The sequence below is a fragment of the Dermacentor silvarum genome, unplaced genomic scaffold (assembly GCF_013339745.2).
Source record: "Dermacentor silvarum isolate Dsil-2018 unplaced genomic scaffold, BIME_Dsil_1.4 Seq579, whole genome shotgun sequence".
Lineage (NCBI taxonomy): Eukaryota > Metazoa > Arthropoda > Arachnida > Ixodida > Ixodidae > Dermacentor > Dermacentor silvarum.
In genome coordinates this window covers 2718-23497 of record NW_023606460.1, presented here as the reverse complement: position 1 = coordinate 23497, position 20780 = coordinate 2718, and the positions used below count along the sequence as shown (strand labels likewise).

At 44.5% G+C, this 20780-nt stretch overlaps 2 long non-coding RNA genes across 3 annotated transcripts; one reads left to right on the top strand and one right to left on the bottom strand.

Moving 5' to 3' along the window:
• Positions 1–1003: 1003 nt before the first annotated feature.
• LOC125941899 (uncharacterized) lies at positions 1004–7681 on the bottom strand. The gene is made up of 3 exons (XR_007464672.1): positions 5623–7681; positions 3580–3739; positions 1004–1098 (listed from the first exon to the last, which is right to left on the bottom strand). It is a non-coding gene; the product is annotated as an uncharacterized LOC125941899 (long non-coding RNA).
• Positions 7682–12405: 4724 nt separating this feature from the next.
• On the top strand, positions 12406–20533 carry LOC125941898 (uncharacterized). Of its 2 annotated transcripts, none has more exons than XR_007464670.1 (3): positions 12406–12878; positions 15680–15797; positions 19934–20533. It is a non-coding gene; the product is annotated as an uncharacterized LOC125941898 (long non-coding RNA). The 2 variants fall into 2 exon arrangements; XR_007464671.1 differs by lacking the exon at positions 19934–20533 and adding an exon at positions 19713–19886.
• The last annotated feature ends 247 nt before the right edge of the window (positions 20534–20780 follow it).

Sequence of the window (20780 nt, the reverse complement as noted above, 5' to 3'; positions counted from 1 at the left end):
GCTTGAAACGAGTGGTGCAGCTGTGGTGGCAGAATGCCATGAAATCCGTGCTGTGCAGACGCTAGAAATATAGAATTCACGTCGGCGTCTTGGCAACGGCCATTTCGAGAACCGGCGCCTTGGAGCGGCGCCTCTGTGCCCGCCCTATTCGGTACTGTCGACGCATTAATATTTACGTAGCCAGGCATCCTTTCTTGACAGACGCCGATGGCGAAGGTGCTACGCTATGTTGCTGCCCAGCCTTGCAGTTTTTCTCACATTAAAAATATGTAGCATATCTACAGGCCTAGCATGTGTCTACCATGAGAAGATTGTCAGGAGTGTCCCAATACTGCTCCCAATCTGGCATTCCAGGCTTTGCATGCCCTCAGTAAACATGATGACAATGTGGGCCCATTTTCTTCAAAGTGAGCTGCTATTCTGTTTCCAAAATGGGGAGGCTAGCTAAGCTGGTTTGTTCTTTGCGTTTTTTCAATTTGATGGCGAATTATTGGCAATGTTCTTGTAAGGTGCTTTTAAAAGATGTTAAGCCTACCAAAAAAGTGCACCATTGGCAGTGTTTTTTTTTTTTTTTTTTTTTGTGGTGACTGAAAAGTGAAACTGCAGACGACTAAGTTCGTCATGCCCTCATGTTTGGAAAACTTAAGAGCAATATCGACACCCACAACCGTACAACTGTGATTGAGCAATGGATGGCCACACGCTTTCGGCACAAATTATAGGCCCTTACGCAACATCAGTGAAGAGCCAACAGGCCAACGTACTGTGTTCCCTTCGACCTAGGCAGTCTACAGTTCATTGTTGTCGCAACAGCTGATCGCCCCGCAAGTTCACAGCCTGTGCCTTCTGCTGCTACTACGGTCAACTCGTCACCCATGCACAACACTTCTAGTTGCCCCAGTAGTAGTGCCGCTGCTTCTAAATATTGAGTAACCACACATTGTAAGCTACAAGGGCATTGTTGCACTGCATCTCATCTCCATGTGTGTTGTGTTGCTGTTTGCATACATGTCCTTGTTGGATAAGTGCTCTGAATTGTTTTCACTACTGCAATGTCTTGACTGCACTGTGGCAGTGTTGTATATACTATCAATTAACCTACATATACACAAGTGCTTTGATCATCTATCTTCGAAAATGCAGCCTTCATGCTGCTCCTTCCTTCACAAGAAAGCTTACATATTAAACATTATTCTTGCCCCAACTAGAATTGGCAAGTTCAATTTGGTCACCTCACCAGGCATATCTAATCCGCATTGTTGAGTATAGCCAGAACTGTGCTGCACGTTTAATTGCCAGGGATTACAGCCAATACTTGAGCGTATCTAACATTACATTGTCATTGTCATTACCATCCTTGGAATCATGCCGAAATGTAGTGTCGCTTTGTCTGCTACATAAAATCATTCATAGTGAGCTGTCGTCCACCTTGCCTGTTGTTTGTCCATCCCACACATCTAGGTGCTTGCACAATCGCCTTAGCGTCCAGCACATTTTTGGTCAAACTAATGCCTTTAACTTGTCAGAGGTCAGACACGCTTGCCCCCTTTCTCTCCTCTAGGAATCCTGTACGGAGCGACGCCAGCGCGCCACACCTCCACAGCGCATGCGCGTCCCCTCCCCCTCTCTCTCCTCTCCTTCGCTTCCCCCCCCCCTTTCTCTCCTCTAGGAATCACGAGCGGCGCGCACGACAGATCGTGCGACAGCTGCATACTCCATTGGGGGCGCCACGGTAGTTCCGTGCTATGAAAATGACGGAGCACGCGCACCTCATTCTCTCTCCTGTGCAGTGCCGCGATGAGCGCTCAGGCCGCTGCCGCGAAACCATCCCCCGCTCAACCTGCATACTGCGCTTGGGGCGCCACGGTAGTTCCGCCGTATGAAAATGACGGAGCGCGAGCGCCTCATTGCGCGTGCATCTAATGTCGTACAAAAATCCCTCACGTGACTTGATCCTAGGCACCTAGGGACACGATCATTTAGGGACTTTTGAGAAGGCGCGATGGTGGCGCCAAGGGACGACAGCATGCGACGGGGTGTTCGTTCTCGGCGTGATCGTTCTCTGGCCCGCGCCGACCGCGCGTTGTTCAACATTGCGTGTGTGATTGTGCTTGCGTTGCTTGTGAATTGGTTGTAGGTTCTGTGTTACTTGGCGGAAAGCCGTGAGTAGTGCTTGTGTGGCAGTGCGGCTTTGGCCTCGGTGAGCTCTGGCAATACAGAACCTGCGTTGTGTGATCAGTGTTCCTTGACAATGCGGAGGTGGTGACAATTGAAATGTCGAAGTGGCGTTGCGCCTCGGCAGCGCAGTTCAGCGAACCGCGTCCGCCTTTGCATAACGGACGTCGAGGGATGTGCTCCTCTCTACAAGTCATCAAAATGTGACTGCGTCGACCGCCCACGGTTCAGCGCTGAATGTGTGGTTCAAGTACTGTGCTTGAAACGAATGGCGCAGCTGTGGTGGCAGAACGCCATGAGGCCTCAGTTTGTGCTCTGTGCTTGAAACGAGTGGTGCAGCTGTGGTGGCAGAACGCCGTGAAATCCGTGCTGTGCAGACACTCGAAATATCCAATTCACGTCGGCGTCTTGGCAACGGCCAGTTCGCGAACCGGCGCCCTGGAGCGGCGCCTCTGTGCCCGCCCTATTCGGTAGCGTCGACGCAATAATATTTACGTAACCAGTCCTTGCTTGACAGACGCCGATGGCGAAGGTGCTGCGATATGCTGCCCTCCAGCTTTGCAGTTTTTCTCACATTAAAAACATGTAGCATATATACATGCGTTATAAGACAATGTCTACCATGAGAAGATTGTCAGGAGTGCCCCAGTACTGCTCCCAATCTGGCATTCCACGCTTTGCATGCCCTCAGTAAGCATGATGACAATATGGGCCCATTTTCTTCAAAGTGAGCTGCTATTCTGTTTGCAAAATGGGGAGGCTAGCTAAGCTGGTTTGTTATTTGTGTTTTGTCAATTTGATGAGAAATTCTTGGTAATGTTCTTTTAAGGTGCTTTTAAAAGATGTTAAGCCTACCAAAAAACTGCACCATTGGCAGTGTTCTTTGGTGGTGACAGAAAAGTGAAACTGCAGATGACTAAGTTGGTCATGCCCGCATTTTTGGAAAATTTAAGAGCAATATCGGCACCCACAACCATACAACTGTGATTGAGCCATGGATGGCCACATGCTTTCTGCACAAATTATAGGCCCTTACGCAACATCAGTGAAGAGCCAACAGGCCAACGTACCGTGTTCCCTTCGACCTAGGCAGTCTACAGTTCATTGTTGTCGCAACAGCTGATCGCCCCGCAAGTTCACAGCCTGTGCCTTCTGCTGCTACTACGGTCAACTCGTCACCCGTGCACAACACTTCTAGTTGCTCTAGTGGTAGTGCCGTTGCTTCTAAATATTGAGTAACCACACATTGTAGGTTACAAGGGCATTGTTGCACTGCATCTCATCTCCATGTGTGTTGTGTTGCTGTTTGCATACATGTCCTTGTTTGATAAGTGCTCTGAAATTTTTTCACTACTGCAATGTCTCGACTGCACTGTCGCAGTGTTGTATGTACTATCGATTAACCTCCATATACACAAGTGCTTTGATCATCAATCTTCAAAAATGCAACCTTCATGCTGCTCCTTCCTTCACAAGAAAGCTTGCATATCAAACATTATTCTTGCCCCAACTAGAATTGGCAGGTTCAATTTGGTCACCTCACCAGGCATATCTAATCCGCATTCTTGAGTATAGCCAAAACTGTGCTGCACGTTTAATCGCCAGGGATTGCAACCAATATTTGAGTGTATCTAACATTATGTTGTCATTGTCACTACCATCCTTGGAATCATGCCAGAATGTAGTGTCGCTTTGTCTGCTACATAAAATCATTCATAGTGAGCAGTCGTCTACCTTGCCTCTTGTTTGTCCATCCCACACATCTAGGTGCTTGCACAATCGCCTTAGCGTCCAGCACATTTTTGGTCGAACTAATGCCTTTGACTTGTCTGCTTTGCCACGTGCCATTAGGCATTGGAATGGTCTTCTCGATAACATTGCTGACATTAACAATACTGTAACCTTCAGGCAAAAAATCAGTATGTTTGGGTAGTGTTCAAGTGTTTCTATTTCTTGTGTATGTAACTTTTTTATGTAATTATGCAGTCGTACTATTCACTGTATAACCCAGCTTTCTAATGGTAGAATTTTACAATTTCTGTTCTTTTCAATTTATTGCGTTGATCTTGTGTCGCTGTTTATATTTCTAACGTTGTATTACTTTTTCGCTCCTTTGTTATGCGATGCCCTCCCCCCTCCACGCAATACTCCTTCTTGAGCCTGTGATGTAGATGAATACATAAACCAGATGGCACTACTGTTTCTTGTGAAATCAAAATTGTGTATATTGTTGTGGTTTTACCAATAGAAGCTCTAAATTGTTCTCCTGCAATGCCGGCAACGTATCCATAACAGGCCAGTTGTGTATATTGCCTAGAATTATCATTCTTAGACCCTGAAAAGTGTGGAATATCCTATCTTCCTGTCTGTCCGGGTCTTTATCCATTTTTCTGTAAACTTGGGTCACTGGGTAATCCATGGTAAAATGGGTAGAGCACTGGGGCTGGTGTGCTGAGGACACCCAGTTTGAAACAAAAATAGGTCACGAGGCATGGGCCGGGCCGCTCACCAATGACAAAAAACATTTTCTTAGGTGCTGGGCAGATTCGAATCGAATGTCAAGCACCGACTTAGCGGCAACCCTGCTAACAGGCGTAGCATGTCCAGAGGGACTCGTGAGAGAGGAGCCCGGCTCATACATGACTGATCGCTGTGGTGGCAATACAATGTCTCTACATTACTTCAATGCTATCGTATTAGCATCGGCATCATCATGAAATGGGTTGTGCCAGAATTTTTCTTTCTAAATTTATTCGCCTGTACCTATGTGCCACAGCTGAGCTTCTATCTCAACATTAGTCGATCTCACCTGAAGTAATGTATATATAGCCTTAGCTATAATTTCTAATGAGCATGACTGATTCTCACCAAGAGTAACATCCGCTTCAATTCCTTCACAATCTGCACCTGCATTATCAAATATGTTATAGTGAAGTGAGTCTGCTACAACTGAGGATCGAACATGTTTTCAGTTTCAACCAAACCATGCCAGTCAATTTCATGAAAGTGGCATTACAGAATTCACAGGCATTCAATTGCACAATGCATGCTTATAGGCAATTTTATATTCAGTTCATGGCAGTTGCCATCTTGGGCTGTCGTTATCTAAATTTTGTGCATAGTGACGTCAAGTTTACTTAATCCTGGAACGTTAAAAACACCTGTGCACTGACTCTAGGTTGTTACAGCCAGAAAAATGGGCATGTGAGCAGCCATGGTGAGGGCGCCCCAAAGCTCCAGTAAATAGGGTGCCTGCATGCGCTCACCCCCCCCCCCCCCTTCACCATTCAGTGCAGAGTAGGGACAACTGCGTCATTTGCAACTGAAGTTACAAAAAAAGAGTTCCATAGAAAAATTTACTTTACTTTTCATTAATTGTACATAATGACTGGAGTCTGCAGTCAGGCATTCCACTCACTAAGGCACATGGAAACAAAACAGGAAAACAAAAATGAGTACATGAAAAATTAAGCCCTCGAACATGCAATATACATCCATCACCTGTGCACCATCAGCCCGATTACAACTTTTCTATTACTGTGCAAATATAGCTGTAGCCATTTGCCTTTGCACACTCAACTTCTTTCAGTGGTTTATGTGTTCAATTCATTAGATAAGTGGCAGACCTAATTTTTTTTGAGAAGCTCAATCACCACATACCTGTGATGCTTTGTTTCCCAAGCACCAAATAATGCCAGCAACCTCATCACGTTATCATGGCAATCTCTTAAAAGTCACAATTTTATTTGGTCATTTTGACAAGATTGCGAAGCTGATTAAACATGAATTGCACCGAATCCTTCTATATAATCTCAACTCTTTCCTTGATCGGCACCAGTATATCAAGCTTTAAGTTGACAACTTGACGCATCACTTTCATATTCTTCAGGATAGGTAGGTTATCTTTATGTTTGCTTGGATTGTTACACATTTTTGATGGCAAGCGCCATGAACACTTCCAAATTTTGTGAGAACTTTCATTTTTCAACTTCTATTTCATCAGTGACTCCACCACACCTACCGGTGTGATAGTTTTCTTTACATACAAGGAGTATGTTATACTTTCACAAGCATCATCCAAATGTGGTTCATGTTTAAGGCATTCACCAGACATTGTAAAGCAACATTTGGCGGCAGTTGCAGCAAATAGAGCAATGTAACAGTCAGAAAAGCAACCAACCTGCGATTGTACAGCAAAATCCCATTTTTGCAGCTACTCTGACGCCATTGCTGTAATATAATATGTAGAAAACAGACAGCTAAGCTAATGATCAAAGAACCGCTCAGTGACAACAGAAGTTCAGACATGTGATCAAACAACCTCCACAGATCCAGACGTGATGCTGCAGCAACTGTGGAATTCCTTTCACGTGTTTTCACAGTACACCCATGTGCACAAGAAATCTAACACTATAGGGTATACCATTTGGGCAGCTGCTTTGGTGCTGCTACCACTGCCAAAGTCCTGCACCCCTCAGTCAGTCAATGGGCACTGAAAGTACTGGATTTGCATGTAAGTAACACGACCACAAATATGATGCAACAGGCGGCTTTTGGTCTTTCCTAAAGAAAAATTTATTGTGATTATATGTGTCACGAACCCGAATATAATGTGAGGCGCGTCCTGAGGCTGGAAATTTCAAGGAAAAAAAGGCAATATCCGTGAAAGTGAGCCATCAGGTATAGGGTGTGTCCTACATTGAGCTTATTCCAATGGCAAAATTCAGTGAGGCACCTGACACAGCCACCAACTCCACACCCCCTCACCACACATTCGTGCTGAGCCCCAACCCACACGATGGACTCCCATGTCTCATGTGAGCAGTGAGTGACAATCCTAACAACATACAGCTTGTTTGAAAGCAGAAACAAACATAAGGGTTCTGCAAACGCCACATTCGAGTTGAGGCTATATTCACAGCATAGCTGCACTGCACGCTTGCTTGCTGTAGAGACTACCATCATAATAAACATGCACGGCATTGTTGACATTGTAGCATCGTCTCAGCGGGTTAAGATACGATTTGTTGCTCTTTTTGCACAAAAGCACGCGTCTCAATTGTGCGAAATTAGGGCACCACAGCTGCGCCACTCGTTTCAAGCACGTACTCAAACCACACATTCAGCGCTGAACCGTGGGCGGTCGACGCAGTCACATTTTTGTGACTTGTAGAGAGCAGCACATCCCTCGACGTCCGTTATGCAAAGGCGGACACGGCGACGCCACTTCGACATTTCAATCGTCACCACCTCCGCATTGTCAAGGAACACGGATCACACAACGCAGCTTCTGTATTGCCAGAGCTCACCGAGGCCAAAGCCGCACTGCCACACAAGCACTACTCACGGCTTTCCGCCAAGTAACACAGAACCTACAACCAATTCACAAGCAACGCAAGCACAATCACACACGCAATGTTGAACAACGCGCGGTCGGCGCGGGCCAGAGAACGATCACGCCGAGAACGAACACCCCGTCGCATGCTGTCGTCCCTTGGCGCCACCATCGCGCCTTCTCAAAAGTCCCTAAATGATCGTGTCCCTAGGTGCCTAGGATCAAGTAACGTGAGGGATTTTTGTACGACATTTAGACGCACGCGCTTGGGAAAGGAGCCTGGGCGCCTCTTGTCCAACCACAGACGGCCATGTAGACGAGCATCCGCCGCGGCTGTGGGAGGCAAGTGCTGCCGTGCTGCCGCCGGGTACCTACCGGTAAAATAGGTACAAGCGCGCTCCCGGCCTGGTGCTCGGCCATTATGGGACCTGAACGCTTGGAAAGGGGTGTTTGACCTCAACCCGAAGTGCCTAGAATATACTTACGTATATTCTTACGTATAATTACGTATATTCAAAGGCTGGGCCAACAGGCTGAAAAAATTACTGATTTCGAGGACCGTAGTCGAAGGTCTAACCTCGTCATTTATGGCATTCAAGAACAAAGCGGAGAGGATGAACAATTGTTAAGAGAGAAGGTGATTTCGGATCTTTTTGGCAGAAAATTAGGACACAATTGCAAATCGGTGGCGAGAATTCACCGTCTTGGTAGGGGTCACCAAAATAGGCCAGTCATTGTCTATTTCCAAGACTTCACAGAAAAGGAGACCATAATGCGGAATGTAAGAAAATTGAAAGGCACTAATATATCGATTAGTAATGATTACAGTTCTTCGACACGACATAAGCGACGGCTTCTGTGGCAGTCCGGGAAAGAAGATAGGGCAAACGGCAAGAAGGTTACTCTTATTCATGACAAACTAAAAGTAGATGGTGTACTTTACATGTGGGATGAGGACGGAAACGATCGAGCAGTTCTTGCACCGAAGGCAATTACGCGCGATAGCGCAGAGGCAAGGAGCAAATCAGTGAAACTCAGCCAGAACACAAAGTCAAATGCTCTATGAAATCACGCATGCGCGAGGCCGAAATGTCTTAGAATACTTAATCTTAATGCTCGTAGCATAGTGAACAAAACAAACGAAATCGAGTGCCTCCTTCTTAGCCACGATCCCCATATCACGATAATAACGGAAACTTGGCTGCATGATGGCGTGCCAGACGAAGTAATAGTTGACAAATCGCACCATATTTTCCGTCGTGATCGCACGTCACGGGGAGGTGGCGTCGCAGTTATCTTGAAAAACACACTATCAGCTGCATTACTACCGCAAGTAGAAAATCATGAAAGTCTTTTTTTAAAGATAAACTGCTGGGGACATGCACTTACACTGTGTGCGGTCTACAGACCTCCGTCTTCACCCGCTGAGTTCTTGCTGTCCTTATCAGATTACATGACAACGAACGTTAACGAAACACTAATTATGGCTGGCGATTTTAATCTGCCATCAATCAATTGGGCTTGCAGCACTACGTTTCACTTGCTCGACAATACGTTACAAGATATAATGTTGACAAGGGACTTGGTTCAAGTTGTTCATGAAACCACCCGTGAATATGAGGGGGGCGGCGCAATACTAGACCTTATATTTGTCAGCAGAAGCATTACTGATTATGCTGTTCGTGTAGAGGCTGGTATATCGGACCATAAGTTAGTTCTTTTTTCTTGCACCCTAATAACTGCGTGAAAACTCGGCCAAAGAGCAAACCTGTCAAAAACTTTAATCAGGCGAGTGATGACACTATTCTCGACGAGCTGTGGGAACTAGCAGATAATTTGCGCGACCATGATGGTATTACTTTGTGGAATATGTTTAAAGCAACTGTTCAAAAGTGCATTGAAAATTTTGTTCCTACGAGGCGTATTAAGTCAGATCGCCACAACCCCTGGGTTGATAGAAACATTATTCATTTGAAGCGCAAGCTTAAACGAGCAAAGAAAAAAAACGGTCGTCAATAATGAATCGCTGCGTAAACTTCGAGAAGAATTACACCGTGTGCTGTCTTGCGCAAAAAACAAATATTTTGAGGTTACTTTGCCTAGTTTTATTAAAACAAATCCTCAAAAGTTCTGGCGTTTCTCGGCACTAAATCTAAACAAATAGATAAAATAAAAGAAGCGGATGTGCTTATAACGGAACCTAGTGGCGTAGCTGACGTGTTGAATGAATACTTCCATTCTGTATTCTCTCCAGCCGAAAGCGGTGTCCAGTCCTTTGGGCCATCAGATTTTGATGATAACTTTATATCTGTAGAAGGTATCTTTTCTCTCTTACTGAACCTTAAAGAAAGATCTTCAGGCGGCCCAGACAACATTCCCAATGCTTTTTTGCGCCGGTATGCCGAGCCTGTGTCATACATTCTCACTGCGATTTTTCGTTCCTGTTTGAAGCTAGCTATCATTCCAGATGATTGGCGTATCGCCCGGGTAGTGGCAGTTCACAAAAAAGGAGACCGCTTAAAAAAAGAAAACTACCGCCCGATATCTCTGACGTCTTCCTGCTGCAAAATACTTGAACACATACTCGTACATTTCATAACCGAATTTCTTGAACATAATAAGCTGCTATCTGATCACCAACATGGATTTCGTAAAAACCTTTCAACAATCACACAGCTTACTACCACTATTCACGAGGTCGCTTTAACCCTCGATTTGGCCGGTCAGATTGATTTAATCTTTTTGGATTTTAGCAAGGCCTTTGACCGTGTATCCCACAGTAAACTTCTAATCAAACTTCAAAATTTGGCCTACCATCTTTTATTATAAATTGGATAAAACAGTACTTATCCAACCGAACTCAGTTTGTTGATGTTGATGGATACTCATCCACGCGCTTGCCAGTTACGTCTGGTGTGCCTCAGGGAAGCGTCTTGGGACCAATTCTTTTTCTCATGTATGTGAACGATATAACCGCAGCTGTGAGTCCTGATGTGCAAATTAGGCTCTTTGCCGATGATTGTTTGATTTTCAAAAAGGTAACATGCCAAAATGACCAAATTTCTTTAAACTCTAGTCTAGCGAAAATCCACGAATGGTGCACAACATGGTCAATGTCCCTGAATTCCGAGAAAACTGTACTGCTACGCGTAAGCAATAAAAGACAACCTTTCTTATACACGTATAAAATTAATACTGGCACCGTCGCAGAAGCCACAGAGTACAAATATTTGGGATTGACGATCTCCAACAAACTCACATGGTCCTCCCACATCGAAAACATCTGTACAGCAGCTACTCGCAAACTTGGCCTACTTAGGCACAGACTGAAAAACGCGCCCCCCGATGCAAAGCTTCTCGCCTACAAAACTTACGTTTTGCCTAAAGTTGAATACGCGAGCGTAATTTGGGATCCCCACTACAAAAAAGATAAGCAAAGGCTTGAGATGGTACAGAGGCGAGCAGTACGCTTCATATTTAACAAATATAAGAGAACAGATTCACCATCATCTTTAATGCTGGCAAATAAGATTCCAACCTTAGAGCAGCGCAGGAAAATATCAAGACTTAAATTTTTATTCTTGCTTTATCACAACAGACTTAATGTGAATGCGCGTGCATTTATTCAGCCATTTTTGTCACGTACATCGAGAAATCGACATTCACATAATCTACTTTCTTATCAAACGCGCACTAATCTTTTTAAGTACTCTTTTTTTCCACGAACCATTTCTGATTGGAATTCGCTGCCTGAAAATATTGTTTCTTTAGAATCTGCAAGTGCATTTGAAAGTGCGCTACTTACTGATTTAGAAATGCAGTAAACCACTGAATGTTCATGTGACTTTTTTTTTTTTTTTTTTCGCTTTCACTTTTGCATTTCGTCGTTTTTCTCACTACGTGCTTTATTGATGCAGTCCTACTTCATAATTTGCAAATACTGTATTTACGCACCCGACGTATTCCGGGAAGAGTTCTTTTTTTGTTTACTTTTATTCTTATAGTATGCGTCACTTACTATGAACTGTGTTATTTTGTTATCTTGACAGGCTGCGCTGTTCTACTTCTAGATATGCGTAAGATTGCTTTGTTTCCCTTTTCTGTGAGCTTGAGTGCCTTACGGCTCCATCTGTGCTTGTGAATTTGAAACTGTATATTTTCCCACCTGCATGGTCCTTCGTGACCGCAGTATACTGTAAATAAAAAAAATAAATAAAACTATACCGAAGGTGCCCCCACCTCAATAGGTGCTTGGGGCGCCACATGGGAAATGACCGCCATGGGAGCGGCCCAGACACCACTTTTTTCCGTGCTCACGTTGGTTTCGACGGGAATTCAGGGCGCAGGCTCCTTTCCCAAGCGTATCACCCCTGAAGGAAGCCGAACGCCAGGCCGGGGTACGCTGTACCCTTTTGAACCAGTGGGTGCCCGGCGGCGGTGGGAATCGAACCCACAGCCTCCCGCAGCCGAGGCGGGCGTTCTACCACTAGGCCACGGCTGCGGTAGAGTGTACTAAAATATGTACACTCTAGTGCGAATCTAGCCACCGTAGTGCGAATGTCCAGCCATAGATTTCGAGAGTTCGAAGTCAGGTTTTGGACACCACCTTCTCGTGTACTTTTGACCCTTTTCTCCTTCCCTTCCTGCTTATTTATTTTGCTTACCCTTCGTATTTTTCTTTCACATTGGAATAATTACTACTTAGAACCTATGGGGACAGCCCGGAAACAGTCAAAGAAAAAAAACCTGCTAGCACGTGCAAATCTCAAAGGCCATGTTCATACACACATCTCTCATCATAGCTCCATCTCTCCCATATTCTTCTACCGTGGTGGCGCCCTCTAAATTTAAAATGCGAATCTTTAAGGCTATGCTTTTGCTGGTTTAATGCGGCGAAGGCGATTTCGAGAGTTAGAAGTCAGGTTTTGGACACGACCTATTCTAGCATATAGAGTGAATTCTAGTATTCTTTAAAAGAAAAAATGGTACATTGAAAACGTGTTTCAAAATATTATGGCTTAGCTGAAGTGTGATCTGATGTGATTCGTTCGCGTAGTTGCGCACGTAACGAGCTCCTGTTTAGCTTGCGACTTCTCGGTGGCGTGAGGGACGGCACGCGCTGGCTGCTCGAAGGCAAAGACGGTGCAGTGGATCGAGCGCTGCCGTCCAGCGCGCGGCGCACTGCAATATCTACAGCGAGAAGGGCGGACTGCTACGCCATGCATCACGTGTTTGCCAAGATCAACAACTCAAACCGCGCAAGGCAGCGCAAGGTCCTGTACCGAATCTGTGTATGAGTGTGCGTGGCTGACGCCGCTTGTGCAAGGCGCATGAAATCGTGTACGGGTTCGGCCCAGAAGCACGGCGAGTACGTCATGGTTTCATTCGTATTTTAACCGTTGAGTTTCGCTTTTGCGTGATCAGCAGTGAGCCGAGCTGAACAGCGCCTTCGAGTTATCGAAATTGCTCTTTTGGCCATTGTGATAGCCTTTGTGTCCAAAACGCAGATTGGATTGCATATAAAAGTGTGCTGCGTCTCCGATCTGTTGCTGCTCTTGTGTAGTACATGTTGTGTCGGTGCACCAGCGGTTAGTGCTGCACCAGAATCCTAACTTCCTCTACCTATGTAAGACCTACGAATTTGCGCTGTTTGTGTCAAACTTATTACAACATTGGCTTAGGCACGGAACTTCATTTAGGCATATTGCGCTGTTTGTAATTTGTTCAGCAACTCAGCTTCAAAACTGCAAAGATGCCTTTGCAATGAGCTTTCTTCATCCATTCGAAAACCTTAAGAATTCAGCTGCACGCTTATTGACATAAGTCAGAAAAACGGACACTGCTTGGCCTGTTTTTCAATATACCACAGTGGTGAAAAAATTGTCTGCAATAAATATTTACTGGTGCCCATATGTGTGCACTGCATTTGGGCACCACATTTCAAGCTGCCAGTAAATTAAATGAATGTTTTGCTGCCTGCACAAAGCCACAACTCTCATGCTGTGGACACTGAGGCGTGCTGTTATAATTTCGCGTTTCTCAACTAAACAAGGGGAAGCATTACTATGGTTGCAGTGTCTTTAGCACGGTTATTACCCGAGCATCACATACCCTTTTCTTTTTTTGTTGCATCTCGAAGCAAGAGCAGAGACATAACTATTTGCTATATACTAGCTACATTGAATTGCAGTAGTTTTGTTTAAATACGGTCACTTGCATTTTGAATGATTTTGATCACTTCACCTTTCTAATGCTAATATGACTGCAGTGTAAAAATTGGATCAGAGCCCATCTCAAAGACTGTTGACAGTAATGTGTTTGCATTGAGTCAATATAGCTACACAGTGAATTGCCACCGTTGAAATGAGGTGAGTATGAGGCATGTACTGCAGCGCTACTTCTCTTTTGTGCTTCCATAAGAACACTCGACGTCGTCTCATACCGCCGTTGTGAAGCCTGCGTGTGGTGTCTGTAATGCATGGGGCGCCGGTACACTGGAACACCAATAAATGCACCGTGCGCCAACCGGGCTGTGCTTCTTTCTGGGCTTGCTGCACCATCTTGTGACACTCCCGTGAAGTATGCACGTGGCCTCGGAGTGGGGCGGGCTCAGAATTGTTCCCTCAATTGCCGCACACTGGATGGTACATAGTTGGCGAGAGATTCATTGAAGGGTGGCACATGGCCAGTGCCGCTCGCTAAAGCGTTGGTGTCGTTCATTGAAAAGCGGCACGTACCCAGTGCATTTGTGGCGCAGCCTGGTAACGTGTCGGGTCCTCGAGGATCCCTTGTGAGGTTTGTTCGATTCTGCTCGGCATCGGATAAGTTCAAGGGATCATTTTTGTCATTGTAGAACTGCACATTCCCCGTGGTACATACCTCTTACCCAAGTTGGCGTTAAAGGTTTTCAGGGAAGAGCGGCATGCACCCAGTAACCTAAGTTGGCATCAAAGCAGTTCATTGGAGACAGTAGCACATACCCAGTACTCCAACATCAAAGAGTTTCTTCAAACAGTGGTACCTACCCAGTCCCGCGTCTACAGACAGGTTCGTTCAAGTCGTATGTACACATTGCAACCTACTCAGTGACCCAAGTTGGTCCAGTGGTTGGTTTCGATCTCTGTTACCTCAGGGTGCGCTACCCATTCCACCACTGACCTAGGTAGGCGGGAAAATGGTTAGATACAAAAAAACATTGATAGCTAGCCTCCGGGTAGTGTGTCAAGTACCCTAAGAATTAAAACACATCCTCCCATTCTATGCATGCACCTTTCTGCAGATGATGCAATCACTTTTGTCTATTTGTTTGCACCTCCCATTGTGTAGATGGACCACCAAAAGTGATGTGTATGTAGAAAAATACATACATGTGATCTATAAGCATCAAACCAGGGCATGTGGCCCAAGTTGTCTTTATTTATTTTATTTTATTCATACCTCGAAGGCCATAGGGCATTACGTGAGGGGTGGGATTACAATGGCAGTAAACATGATACATCAATTAGTTTCCGAGTCTTTGAAGAGAATGTGGTCATTCATCATGGCAAAGTGGGTGATCAGGTAATTCAGTCTTTGGCTGTAGAAAAAAAAAAAAAAGAACTGCTGAAAAGTGGTTGTGTGAGCTCGTTCAGGGTAAACAGCATTCGAGTGGTTGGGGTGTGAACCACGATGCATTGGATGGACAGGGTTGTTTTTGGCTGGTGGGGCAGGAAAAAATTTGTGCTACAAACATAGGTGCGCAATCCTGCGGCAAGCATTTTAAGTTCAGATTGTGTCTTCCTGTCATCATTGCCAACAGAGGTGCATGACCTTCTACAGTATTTCTGACATATTGGTCAGTGCTTCTTCCGATGTTCTACTGTCATGTACTACCATCATAATATCATGTAGGTGTGACGATAAGTAGCTTCTCCTTTAACTCAGGGTGGTGGCATACACCATCACACTCAAATGCACTTTTCAAATGTTGGATACTACTGTAATGTCATTACAAATTCCAGCTGCTGTGACTTGATTTCTTCACACAAGTAGTGGTGACTCTCTCCAGTGGCAAGGTGTTGTACAAGTGACCTGTCTATGTAAATTCGTAGAAGGCATACATTAAGGCCCTTAACAGTTTCCATGCAAGGACCATCACACATTCCTTTTCATCTTTGCTGTGTCTTTCAGCTGGTACCAACAAGGCTCTTGAGATCACTCAAGTCTGCAGTTCACACAAGGGCCAAACATATAGAATGGCTGCCAACCCACTCTTTCAAGGTTCATTAAATTTGGTGATTAATTACAGGTTTGTGGATTTTACCATGCACACTGTAAGGTTCTCGACAACGAGGTCTACTCAATGCCTACAAAGTCTTTCTCTTCCTTAAAGTTGCCCACGGCAACCGAATAAGAAAGCTTTTCACTAGAAGTGGTAATGGCTGTAATCAAGGTGCATGGCTAGCAAATGATTCCAAGGGTTGGCTCACACAACCATTCAAATTTGACATCGCTGGCATGTTCAGCAACAGTGATATAAAATTATTCTGTTTGATGATTTTGTTACCCGCAATACCCTACAGTGCTGTGCTTAAAGGAATAGATAAATATATTAGACAAACAATTTAAATTCTTTAAGCAGGACCTTCCTGAGATTTTTCAGCTTTTTATGGGGCTTTAAGGTATGTCGCCACCTTTGAAAATACTTTTTAAGCGAAGCTTTATAGGCTCACAAGCGTCGGCGGTGGTGGTGTCACGCTGAAAAGTGGGCTGATCCTGGTGATTGTGCAGAATGGGTCCAAGCTCAATGGCACATACTCCTGTCATGTGGGCCGATCCTGGGGATAGTGCGGAGAGAGTCCAAGCTCAGTGGCGCATACCCCTGTGGGCACGGGGACCTGTAATGCGCCCTTGAACTACCCTTGTCACATGTGGGACCCAAAGAGAAAATCACCAGCCCTTCGCCTGTAGAGAAAATGGGGGTAAGCGAAGCTTGTCATTCGATTCTAGTGTGAGGGCTTCTGAAGCCCAGGCAAAACGTCAGCGAAGAGCCGTCGAACCTGAGTTTAGGGCAAACAAAGCAGAACGCCTGTGACAATGTCGTCTTGCCACAAGCTTCGCTTGCCCCCATTTTCTCGACAGGGAAAGGCCTCTGAATTTTTTAGCATTGCATCGCTGGCGCAGGCTAGTATACAAGCTTCGCTTGAAAAAGCTGCAATTGCCGGGAAGCCTGATAAGCAGCCCGGGATCTTTGAACGCTATCACGTTCCACTCTTGAAGGCAAAGCTTCAGCGTCCTCCAAATTTTTATTAAAGACGGCTACGCCAATCACGGCGCACACACAAGCGCTAACGCGCTCACGTGGTCGCCAGGATTACCTACGCCACGTAATGAAGAAGCAAACGTAGGATCCGGCGAAAACCTCGGTATAATGCAGACTTTCTTTTAAAGAAAAACACTTTTTTTTCTGTTTTTTGCACTTCAAAAATTAATCACCAAGATTATTTAGCAAAAATTATTATGTTTCCGCCTTACCCCATTCAAAAGTTACCACCAATTTTTCCAACCCTTGTGTATGTATTCGTAACCAAAACCAAAGGCATTATGTTCTAGATAGTGCACATTCTCACCCAATATATAACTACACATAGGAATTGCTTTATTAAAGGGACACTGAAATGATTTTGTACAAATGTAATGAATCATTAGGGTAGCTCATTCTGATCATTAAATAACATATTTAAGTGACGCGGGTAAAGCGTGTAATTTATTATAAGGTTTTAAAATTGTACTATCGACCAAAAAAAGTTTACGGACCACGAGATCTCAGAAAACGCTAAATATCCGAGCAGCCTTTAAAAGTAGCCAGTAAAACCGTACATCACAATGTTGTTCACATATACTAGTATAGGCTGGAAATGGGAATACAAGGCGGGGGGGGGGGGGGGGGGGGCGTTTTGAGGCTGCGGAGATATTCAGCTTTTTGTCAGATCCCTTGGTCCGTAAACTTTTTTGGTCGATAGTACATCGCTACCAATCGCAGCAGTGCCACTCCCCTAAGTTTGAGCCGCCCCATCATCATCGACCTACTTGGCGTACGTGACGTCAGTTGGGCAAGCTATCCGATTGGCTAGCCAGATTGCGTCACAGATAATTTCTCCAACTTTACAATGAACAAATGTTCGTAATAGTTTGAATGTTGGTTAATTGGTTTCTGTAAAAAAATGTAACAGAAAAAGAATAAACAACAATTTATCAATACACTCAAGCACTTCTGGCACACAGCTAGTGTCTGCTGGTGTTAGAACGTGCTCCGTGTTGACACGAGCTGCGCGATCAGTGTTGGTTTCGGGGGTTTCTTTTCGCGAGGACCATGTTTCATTGTGGGCTGCAAATATAGTAATTTGCAACATGTCAAGCTGTAACATCGTGTCCCTCTGCTAGGCAACAGGCGAGCCGAGTGGCTGCAGCACATCGGGCTGTCAGTATCCAATTGGCGCCACGATCTACGCATTTGTGGCCATCACTTCATGCTGGAGGATTACTACCACAGTAGAGAGTTCTAGTGTGTCCGGTGCTCGGTTAAACGTAAACGCAAGTGGTCTGGGCGTTTTACTAGTTGAGTGGAGGTGTAAACATGAACGTCCTGCACAGTGCAGCCACCTGGTGGCACAGAGCTCAACCAGACAAACACAGAGCTAATATAGCAGTAACCAAGTGTATTCTATTTTGCTGCTGGTGTAAATTTTCAGCAGCGGCATAATCATAAACACATTCTTTTTAAATGTTTAAAATGTTTTACACTTGGCAACAGCAATAGCAGCTCTGTGTTTGGCTGGAAACTGCGCCATGCACACCGCTCACATTTACGCTAAAGCCCCTTCATTACAGCGGTAGTAGTATGGAGGTACTTTAATTTACGCCTCCTTCTGTCCGTCAAAACACCCATTTACTGGAATACCGAACAAGCGTGGCACTGTGACAGAACGTTCGCAATGCGTGCTGCTTGGATGGGGATCGACGACCAGGCGGCTAGCTTGGGGAGGCTTCACGCACTGGCTCCAAGACACCAGACGTAGACGATACGACATCGCATCATGACGCAGAACCAGTGAAGGCAGAGCATAGCCCCGATCACTCGGCAAACGAATTGAGTATAAAAGGCATAACTAGGGAGGAGGGTAACTTGTAATCGTCCGTAGCTCTCTTAATATGAGACACCTAATTTAAATTGTGGTGCGAACATTTTACTGTAGCTGTACTCTACACGTCTACAAAATTTGTCGAAACCATTTCAGGGACCCTATAAATTTGGGTTTAGGAGAGAGAAAATAGGAGTGTTTTGTGGTCATTAATGTTTCTGAATTGGTTAAAATTTTCAACAGAGGCCTGCGTCAAGTATGTTGTTCTGGATTGTTTACGTTGGGTATGCTTAATTTTGCCAGCTTGTTTGTTGGCCTTTTGGCACTTGGACTTGTCAATTTAGTGTGTTGAAGGCAAACTTGTGCAATTTCTTGACTGATGGCAAAGTACTAGGCGAAAAGAAGGTTTTCACAATATGAGGGGGGGGGGGGGGTAAAATTTAAGGTAAGCTGCAGCTCATACAAAGATGAGACGCTTCCAAGGAGGGTCTCCAAGCCTGCTTGGTAGATTTGAGACATGTCATATCTTGCTATTGTACGTGAACATTTGTTACAAAAGTTCAACCTTGTTTTTCTCAAAATGTGATTGTTGACATCCCCTTTTTATGGGAACACTCGTAACTGTTTTTGTGACATACATTTCTCTACGAAATTTTATGTACTTAATACACAAATGTTTGCATTGGACTAGAAAAGTTTGAAATGTGCGGTTAAGTTTAATAATTTGTCTGGAGAAAAGCTTGCAATAAAGTTTTTTTTTAGTTTTTTATTAAAATGCTGTTCAGCTTTAAGATATGGCAATGATGGTGGTTCATTGCCCAGCTTAATGATATTACTGGCTATATACTAAACCAGTTTTGTTTTACACCTTTAGTTATCATTGCTGGTGTGATACCCATATTTTGGCACATTTTTATTCATAAAAAATATGCCCTTTTGCCCCGTTTGAATAGTTCAACGATCTTAAAATGCCTAATTGCTATACAAAAGAAACTAAAATTATAACTTTCTGACTTAAATTGTAAAACTTTTTCCGAAAGGTGCTGGAATACTTTAACTGTTGCTGTCCTTTCGTACCTCAGCCTTCCACGATAGTTGTTGCATGCTCGAGAGACTCACACGAGGAAAACTACATTTGTAAAACAATGTGCAAATCCAACCCACATCTTGGAATCCACGTGAAAAAAAAAGCAATAATGAAGGGTAAATAAATGCTATACAATTAATTTACAATTATCCTTACAATTTTGTTTATTTTCAGTGCAACGTGTAATCTCAATGTACAATTTTTATGTTTATGCAGCAATGTCAGGAAGACCAAGGCAATGTTTGATGCTTGTCAAGGGAATAACAGGTGCTATGCACAGAAAAATACAACATATCTAAGTAAGGATTGGGTTGCAGTGGCCATTCTTGGGTATTTTGCCAAGAGGTGGTGCATGGCCAGACCTCAAGTAAATTGGTCTCGTTCCTCACCCTGTGTCCCACAAGCTAGCCCCAAGAAACATGTTAGCTGTCATGCCATTAAGTGGCGCTACCCATCAGCTGACATTATATGTGCAGGTTTTATTGCGTGATCATGCAGAACAGGTGTGCGCTCGCTAACACTATGTTGTCTGTCAGTGTTAATATTGCTGGAGCTGGAACCCGGTGCACATATAATGTACCACGATATCTCGAGAGCTAGCCCACTGCGTGAAAAGGAGGTTGGCCTAACTTTCGGTGTGTAATCAAGAAAAGTTGAGAAAAGAAAGGACATTGTTGCCAAAGGTTGTGAAGGTTTGTTAATATGCCCTTGTTCAGTTTTCCTCAAAACCTTCAACAGAACAGTCACTTTCAATGTCAAACAACATGTCGATGACCTTGTCACGCACATGGTCGGACGTGGTCGGTAGGAGCTGGAGGGGAAAGCACCGATGTCAGGTGGGCTATTTCTTGATGTTTTGGAAAAAAATTGTAAATCCTGCCAAAAACAAGGGTGGGCTTTCTTTCAGGGGTGGGGCATCTCTCGGAATATTACGGCATATATGCTGCAAGATGCTGAACGACCAATTAGCAGCCACACCAAACCCCGGGGGTTAGGGAAAGAAAGGTTTGCTTTGAAAACTAGAATATCACTGTTGGCATGTTCATTGCAATTCTAAGATCAA